Source organism: Pongo pygmaeus, chromosome X (genome assembly GCF_028885625.2).
Source record: "Pongo pygmaeus isolate AG05252 chromosome X, NHGRI_mPonPyg2-v2.0_pri, whole genome shotgun sequence".
Lineage (NCBI taxonomy): Eukaryota > Metazoa > Chordata > Mammalia > Primates > Hominidae > Pongo > Pongo pygmaeus.
The window spans coordinates 139,948,541-139,957,752 of record NC_072396.2 but is presented as its reverse complement, the minus strand read 5'-3'; positions in this window follow the sequence as shown (position 1 = coordinate 139,957,752).

Here is a 9,212-nt window from a genome sequence, read left to right as displayed (position 1 = left end):
AAACAAAACAAAACAAAAAGAGTAAAAATTGTATATTTGTTCTTCTACTATTTAAACAATATGGTTAACATTGATAATTACTGGACTCTATATAATTCTGTAACTTTATTTTTCAGGTTAAAAAAAAACCCCACCGTTTTCCAGTATTATGCATTCATATAAGTAGAATTGCTATCTCAAATGATGTGCATTTTAAATTTTAAAAAAAAGCTTTATTGAGGTACAATTTACATACCATAAAATTTTCTCATTTTAAGGGTATAATTCATTGACTTTTTGGTAGATTTACAGAGTCATGTAGCCATCATCACAGTCCAGATATCTACCGTTTTGATGGGTATTATCAAATCATTCTTTGGCTGTATTGTACTAATTGATACTCTTAGCAACAGGCTGTGAGACTGCCTGTTTGCCAGTATTAGCAAGGATAGGAATATGATCAATCTGAAATCTTTGCCAATGTTAGAAGTGAAAAGCAGTCTCATAATTTTATTTGGAATTTCTTTAAGTCTTAATGAGATCACTGCAACTTTTATTTTCTTAGAATTATTTATATGTTAGTGGCATTACAGCTACTTTTATGTTAGGAAAATTAAGATTTTGTTAGGAAAATTAGTATATAAATATTTTGCAGTTATTTCCACAGGACAGTCTTTTAGCTTTGTTTCATGCTGTTCAATTTTTTGTATTAAATATGTCCATCTTGCCCATGTGGCTTTTGGGTTCAGTAAGAACTCATTCCAATTCATAATTCACATCAGTATTCACTTAGCTTTTCCTATGAACATTATTATTTATTTATATCTAAACTTCCAGTCTGCCTATAATTGATTGAGGTGCACAAACTGAGAGAGGGATCTATATTTAGTTTCAATAATGGCTACCTACTTGTTCCTTACCATTAATTGTATAATCCACTTTGTTCCCATTGTATCGAAATGCCTTCTATCATACAATACAAGCATTTTAATCTGTCTGCACTGTTGTGTTGGATACTATTTGGGAGGAAAAATAAACAGAATTGGGAGAGTGGGAGTTTGACATGGAATGTGGGGTAAGGTTTAGTCAGTGTGTGGTTGTACACTAGTTTGGAGTCAGGGTAGAGAGAGGTCAGAGGGCACTATGGATCACTACTTGAATACTGACAGAAGTGGTGTTGGATAGACAGATGGGAGCCTGGTGCTTCATTCCTCAATGAAAGTGAATGAGGGGGAAGTAACCATGAGAGTAGTACAGGTATTGACAGTTGGAAGATGCCAATTGAAAAATGAATACCAGTGAAGTAGGTATTTAAAAAACATGAAAGCTGATTTACAGCTCAATGGCTTATTCCCATAAAAAAACTTTGAACAAGAAATTTCACTCCTAGAAGTTTATCCTACAGAGATAAAATCAGGCAAATAGGCAATGTATTTGGATAAAAGCTAAATGCCCAACAAGGTGGAATAAGGTCAATAAATTATGGCACATCCAATCTTTTAGATGATGTATTTCCCTTTCAGTAGTCTTTTGTTCTATAAAAATGTTTGTGATCACCATGTGTTATTTGAATACTATATACAATGTTAAATTTTACTTTTGGAACAAGGCGTATATACTTTTGCAGAGAAAAAAACACCTGGAGCAGGGTAAATATGAAAATGTGGTCAATGGTTGTCTTTAGATTATGCATTGTGCTTATTTTTTTCTACTTTTTCTATAATGAACATGTATTATTTTTGTAATTATAAATTATCAAATAAGGACTATAACACTTCCAATAAGCAAAAAGGTTTGTGTGCCTCCCTATCATAGATAAATTAAAGCCCTAATTTGACTTAATATTTTTAGATGCTTTTCCCAATTGAGGTTATTTTTACAACTTTATTTCATGCTTGTTCCCCAGCCCTGGATATTGAATGTTATGGTTTTGCTTCTTCTTCCCCTCACTTGTGTTGTTTTTCCTTTCTCTCTGCTCTTGCCCAATCCCCACATTTGCCAGGTTAAATCTTTGTCTTCTTTCACAACCCAGCTCAAATCTGACTTCCTCCAAGAAATGTCCTTCTTTTCTCTAAGTCTGAAATTTTCTCCCTTCAGGGAATCCAATTTTTGAACTTGTTTTATATCCTTTATCACAGCTTATTTAAAACTTGTTATTGTTCTCTTTTATTCTCATTACATTGTGAAGTCCTACAGGGCAAGAATAGTTATCATTATTTATTATTATTATTATTATTATTTGAGACAGAGTCTCACTCTGTCGCCCAGGCTGGAGTGCAGTGGCGCGATCTTGGCTCACTGCAACCTACGCTTCCTGTGTTCAAGCGATTCTCATGCCTCAGCCTCCCGTGTAGCTGGGATTACAGGTGCCTGCCACCACACCTGGCTAATTTTATTCTTAATAGAGATGGCGTGTCACCATGTTGGCCAGGCTGGTCTCAGACTCCTAACCTCAGGTAATCCGCCCGCCTTGGCCTCCCAAAGTGCTGGGATTACAGGCGTGAGCCACCGCGCCCAGCCAAGTTATTTTTAAAAATCTTTGAATCTAATGCTATGAGTGCATTAAATTTGGGTGTGCAAATGACATTTTTGAATACATTTCAACAGTATTTGTAGCAAGGCATTATGTTTACCATCACCTTGTGTCTATGATCTATTGGTCATGTGAAATATGTTCACTAATGTTGGTTATAGTGGTTGAAAATATTTATTGAACAATGTTTTAAGCATATAAGTTCCCATTGAAATTGTTTTTGTTATATTTTAAATAACTGTTTTGTTATCTTACAGGTGGATGCTATCCCTGATAATTTTGACAGCAATGCACTACAAAACTCGAAAGACAGAATTTTAATTGGCTGTGTTACCTCTGTAAAGAAAGATGTCTATGTTAATAAAAAAATGTACTTCTCCAAGGATATCATTTCTGAAGGTATGATTTATATTTTTAAAAACATGTAATGATCTTTTTTGAGAGGATTTTGGTACTAGAACTACTTCTAGAATGTACGTGGCTCCAGTCAGTGGCTCTTCAATATTTGAGGTGAACCTTTTGACTTGAAAATAGTGTACAATATAGGCATGAATAGGTCATATGTCTAAAAACTCATACTATCACATATTATGTGTTCATTTTTTGAATGAAGTCAGTACTTTTTCATTTGGGTATTTTTTCATTTATATAAATATTTAATTTTTAATAAACTAAAAATACTACAGTTGTATAGGATTATTACTTTTAAAGTACTTCAAATGCTTCAAAATTAGGTTTGGAGATAGCCTTGTACTCTTCTGTGTGTGTGTGTGTGTGTGTCCATTGTTGAATTCTATTTGTAGTTAGCAGATACGCTGTAAGGTGTAACATATATATAAGCTATATAACCCAGAGATATTCAATTGACCATTGAACAACAACACAGGGGTTAGGGATGCTGACCTGCTGCACAGTTGAAAATCTGCATATAATTTGATGCCCTCAAATCTTAATTACTAATAGTCCTGTTGACCAGAAGCTTTACCAATAACATAAACAGTTGAATAACACATATTTTGTATGTATATGTATTATATACTGTATTCTTACAATAAATTAAGCTAGCAAAAAGACAGTGTTATTAAGAAAATCATCATGAAGAGAAAATACACTTACAGAATTGTACTATATTTATCAAAATACTGTGAAATTATATATTCTGTTTACAAGAGGAATCATCTGTTTGAAATGGTGGGCAACCACAGCTGCAGACCTCAGTCTACTGTACAGGTCAAGCAATTATATTTTCTCTTGTAATGTCATGGTTTTTCTGCTTCTTGAGAACACTTCCAGCATCATTAGTCACACTGCATATGGGTCCCATTGTGTTATTCAAGGTTTATGGTATTGCGCTAAACACAATGAAAAATACACAAGATCATAGTCACACAGATATCTTTTTGACATACTGATTTCATTTCCTTTGGGTATATACCCAGAAGTAGGATTGCTGGATTATATGGTAATTCTATTTTTAATTTATTTGAGGAACCTCCATAGAGTTTTCCATAATGGCTGTACTAGTTTGCATTCCCACCAATGGTGGAAAAGTGTTCTCTTCTCTCCACATCCTTGCCAACACTCATTCTAACAGGTGTATCTTTTGACATTTTTAAAAATAGCCTTTCTAACTGGTGTGGGGTGATATCTCATTGTAGTTTTGATTTGTACTTCCCTGATGATTAGTGATGTTGAGCATCTTTTCATATACCTGTTGGCTATTTGTATGTCTTTTTGTGAGAAATGTCTATTCAAATCTTTTGCCCATTTTTATTGAGTTACTATTTTTTTCCTATTGAGTTATTTGAAATCCTTATGAATTTTGGATATTAACCTCTATCAGATATATGGTTCATAAATACTTTATCACATTCCATAGGTTGCCTTCTAACTTTACTGATTGATTCTTTTGCTGTGCAGAAATTTGTAGTTCGATGTTTATTTTTGCTTTGTTGCTTGTTCTTTTAATGTCAAATCTAAAAAATCATCACCCAGACCCAATGTCAAGGAGCTTTCTCCCTGTTTTAGTCTAGTAGTTTTATGGTTTCAGGTCTTATGTTTAAGTTTTTAATCCATTTTGAGTTGAGTTTTGTGTATGGTGGAAGGGGAGGACCCTCTTTTATTTAGTTATTTAATTATGTTGCATGTGGACATCCAGTTTTCCTAACACCATTTATTTATTCAATAGCCTATCCTATCTCCATTGTGTATTAGTGGTGTCTTTGTTGAAATTAGTTGCCTGTATGTGCATGGGTGTATTTCTGGGCTCATTATGTTGTTCTGCTAGTCTATATGTCTGTTTTTGTGCCAGTACCATATTGTTTGGATTACTATTGCTTTGTAGTATAATTTGAAATCAGAAAGTGTGATGCTTCCAACTTTGTTTTTCTTTGTCAAGAATCTTTTGTCTATTTGGGGTCTTTTGTAGTTCCATATTGATTTTAGAATTTTTTTTCTATTTTTGTGAAAAATGCCATTGGAATTTTGATAGGGATTGCATTGAATCATTATAGCATTTTGGGTAGTATAGACATTTTAAGCATATTAATTCTTCCAACTTACTCTATCATTTTTCTATTTTCTATATATTTCTGCTCTGATCTTTATTATTCCTTCCTTCTGATAATTTTAGCTTTAATTTGTTGTTATTTTTATGTCCTTGGGGTATAAATTAGATTATTTATTTGAGATCTTTCTTCCTTTTTAATATAGGCGTTTATCATGATAAACTGCCTTATTAAAACTGCTTGTGCCTAAGTTTTGGCATGTTGTGTTTTCATTTTTGTTTGTCTCAAGATATTTTTAAAATTTCTTCTTTGACCCATTGGTAATTCAGCAGTGTGCTATTTAATTTTCACATATTTGTGAACTTCTTGAAGTTTATCCTATTATTAATACCTAGTTTCATACCATTGTGGTTGGAAAATATACTTGATAGAATTTAAATCTTCCTAAATTTGTTAAGACTTGTTTTGTTGCCTAACATATAATCTATCCTGAAGAATGGTGCATGGGCACTTGAAAAGAATGTGTATTCTGCTGCTGTTGGAAGGAATGTTCTGTGTATGTATGTTAAGTCCATTTGGTCTAAAGTGTTTTTTAACCTTTATACTACAGGTATAAGTGATTCACACATCGCCGGTAGAGTATTAGAGTAATAAAAATTTCACTATATATTTACCTTTGCTTGTGTATTTTATACTTTCATCTGTTTTCATGTTACTGCTCTTTCAACTTGAAGAACTCCCTTTAGCATTTCTTGTAAGGCAGATCTACTAGTGATGAACACCCTAGTTTTTGTTTTTGTTTGTCTGAGTCAGTCTTTATCTTTCTTTCACTTCTACAGATTTTCTGGGTAAAGTTTCTTAGTTGGCAGTTACTTTTCTCTGTCAACACTTTGAATATATCATCCCACTGTCTCCTGGCCTGCAAGGTTTCTGCTGAGAAATCCACTAATAGCCTTATTGATGTTTCCTTGTATGAGATATGCTTCATTCCTCTTACTGCTTTTAAAATGTTCTCTGTCTTTGATTTTTGATAGTTTGATTGTAATGTGTCTTGGTGAAGTCTTCTTGGGTTGAATGTGATAGGACATCTTTGAGCTTCACACACTTGGATGTTCATATCTTTCCTTAGATTTGGGACATTTTTGGCCATCATTTCTTTTAAATAAGTCTTCTGTCCCTTTATTTCTCCCTTCTTATGAAATTCCTGTTATGTGAAAGTTATCTTTCTTGATGGGCTTTCTTAAATTTTTTTATCCTCTTCATTTTTATTCTCTGACTGGATAATTTCAAATGGTCTGTGTTCCAGTTCACTTATTCTTTCTTCTGCTTGATCAAATCGCCTGTTGAAGCTCTCTATTGCATGTTTTAGTTCTGTCATTGACTTCTTCAGCTCTGTAATTTTTGTTTGGTTCTTTATGTTTTATATCTCTTTGTTGAACTTCATATTTTATTCTTGTATTATTTCCCTGATTTCATTAAATGGTTATCTTTGTTCTCCTGTAGCTTACTTAGCTTCTTTAGAACAATTATTTTGAATTGTTTGTAAGGTAATTCATAGATGTCCAATTCTTTGCAGTAGGTTACTGAAAGTTTATTTTCTTTCTTTGGACATGTCATGTTTCCCTGATTCTTCATGATTCTTGTAGAGCTGCATGGTATGTGCACATTTGAAGAGGTAGTCACCTTTTCCAGACTTTATGGACTGGTTTCAATAAGGACAGATCTTCACCTGTGGGGTGGTAGAAGGTGGGCATGCTGTGGCATTGGGTCTATGGCACAAAGTCACAAGTTTGGGGGTGTTGGGCACTCGAGTTTCAGGGGAGGATGCAGGGTCTCATTGGTTTGGGCAGCTAGGGTCTACAGCTCTGGTAACTGCATGGTCCTTGGTGGTTCTAAAGGCTGTTTGGGTTCTCAGTGGAGCTTCGGGTTCAATGGCAAGAGACTAGGGTAGGCAGTGGTGGGGGCCAGGACTGGTGGTGTACACATGTTCAGCTGCAGGCATATGCACAGCAGCAGGGCCTGACTGCAGGTACTCATGTGGTGGTGGGGGCCAGTGGCTTGCACGTGCACAGGTACAGGAGTTGGGTCTGGCGGCATGCCTGTGCATGGTTGCAGGGACTTGTTGCATGTGTAAGCATGGTAGTGAGGGCAGGCACCAGTTGGTGGGCCCAGCTGCAAGTACACACATAGCTACAGGGCCAGGGCTGTCAGACAGCATGTGTGCAGCTGCAGGAGCCATCTGCAGGTACATGCATGATGGGTGGCCTGTGATGGAGGTTGGGTTGATGTGTGCATGTGCACAGCTGCACGTAACCAGAGCTGGCAGCATGCATGTACACTGCTACAGGGGCTAGCTGTGGATGTGAGCATGGCAGTAAGGGCTGGAGACAGGAGTCAGCAGTCAGGGCTTGTTTCTTGTGCATGCACAGCCATGGAGAATGCAAATGGTGGCCAGTACACACACAGTTCCATGGGTCAGCTACAGGCATGTGCGGGACTATGCAGCCTGGCAACAGGGGTTGGTCAGCTGCAAGGACCACGAGAGCTCTTGGTGTGTACACATGTTGCAAGAATCAGCTGCTGACATAAATGTGATGGTAGGGGCTGGCAACTGGAGTCAGGGCCAGCTGTGCATGAACACATACAACTAACAGGGTCAGTCAGACACACATGTAGTGGTGGGTTGGGGCCTGTAGCACAGGCCCAGGCTGATTGTGCACACATGCAAGGTGGATGTGTGGGGTCACTGGGCTGGGGTGTCCACAGCAGCAGCCACTAGGGATGTTCCAGGAGAAGGAAGGGGTGGAAGAAGGGTGGAGACTCTGGTAGCTGGAGACTGCGAAGGTGAAAAACTTCGCAGCCCTCGAGGCACTGGTTGTCCACCGCAGCAGTGCTGAGTGGACATGAGTTAGTTTCCTCAGCAGTAAAAGGCTTCAAGGGCTGTTAAGGTCTTCAGTAAAGAAGGCTGCTGGAGTCCTGTGCAAAGCAGGCCACTGGGGACCACAGTGGCTTCTCCTACCTGGCAGACACTGATATCCCCTACCCATTTCCTTTGTTCTTAACCATCTCCAAGCATTCAGCTGGCAGTTTTCTCAACATTCTGAGTGAGTGAAACTGGAGCAGATCAGTCCCAGGCAGTGTCCTGAAGACTGAGAGAGCCAGTTGTTCATCCTGCCCTGCAAGAGGAACTCACGAGCTAGGGAATGTTCTCTCCATGCTGAGCAGTGTCAACTGGGGGATGGGATGATTCAGGTAAAATGAAACTGTCCTTCCTACCTTTTTTGTGCAAGTATTCTCAGTTTTTTTCTTCAACTGTGTTGCTATAGCTTCTTAAGTGGACTCTTGTGTTCTTTTGGAGCTATTTTTATTCATGAATGACTGTCAAGTTGTTGTTGTTGTTGTTGTTGTTGTTGTTGTTGTTTTGGAGGAAAAAAGGCTGGAACTCCTACTCCGCTATCTTGCTGATGTCACTTATTCCTGCCACTAACTGCAAAGTTTTTTGTTTGAGAAGTGGTAAGGATGGAATTGCCAATATGAGATGTGGAGAACTGCGAGGAGCCAAATTGGGTGCATAAGAAGAATTGCAAGAACTCAGTTTTAGACATATTAAATTTGCGTAGACATGTGGATAATTGAATCTGAGGTTGGTTAATGCTGGAGGTGTACATATTTTGAAGTTATCATCCTCCAGATATTATATAAAGTCATGCCAAAGAAATGTATGTATATTAAAAGAGAAATGGTCCAAGACATGTGTCTTGTGTCATTTATAATGTTGGATAGTAAGTTAAGGAAATGTTTAACATTGTGGATGTTGCCAGTTTTCCAACATGGTGTGACCATTTCCACTCCCACCTGCGGTGTTTGAAATTTCTAGTTCCTCCAGATCCTTTACATTTATATCATGCAACTCACTTTTAACTTATTGTAAAATTCTACTTGAAACTACTTGTTTATAACTGTAACATGTAATATACATATCTAAGAGTTCAAGCTGGACGCAGTGGCTTACCCCTGTAATCCCAGCACTTTGGGAGGTCGAGGCGGGTGGATCTTCTGGGGTCAGGAGTTTGAGACCAACCTGGCCAACATGGTGAAACCCCGTCTCTACTTAAAAAAATAATAATAATACAAAAAATTAGCCGGGCGTGATGATGGCGGGCGCCTGTAATCCCAGCTACTTGGGAGGCTGA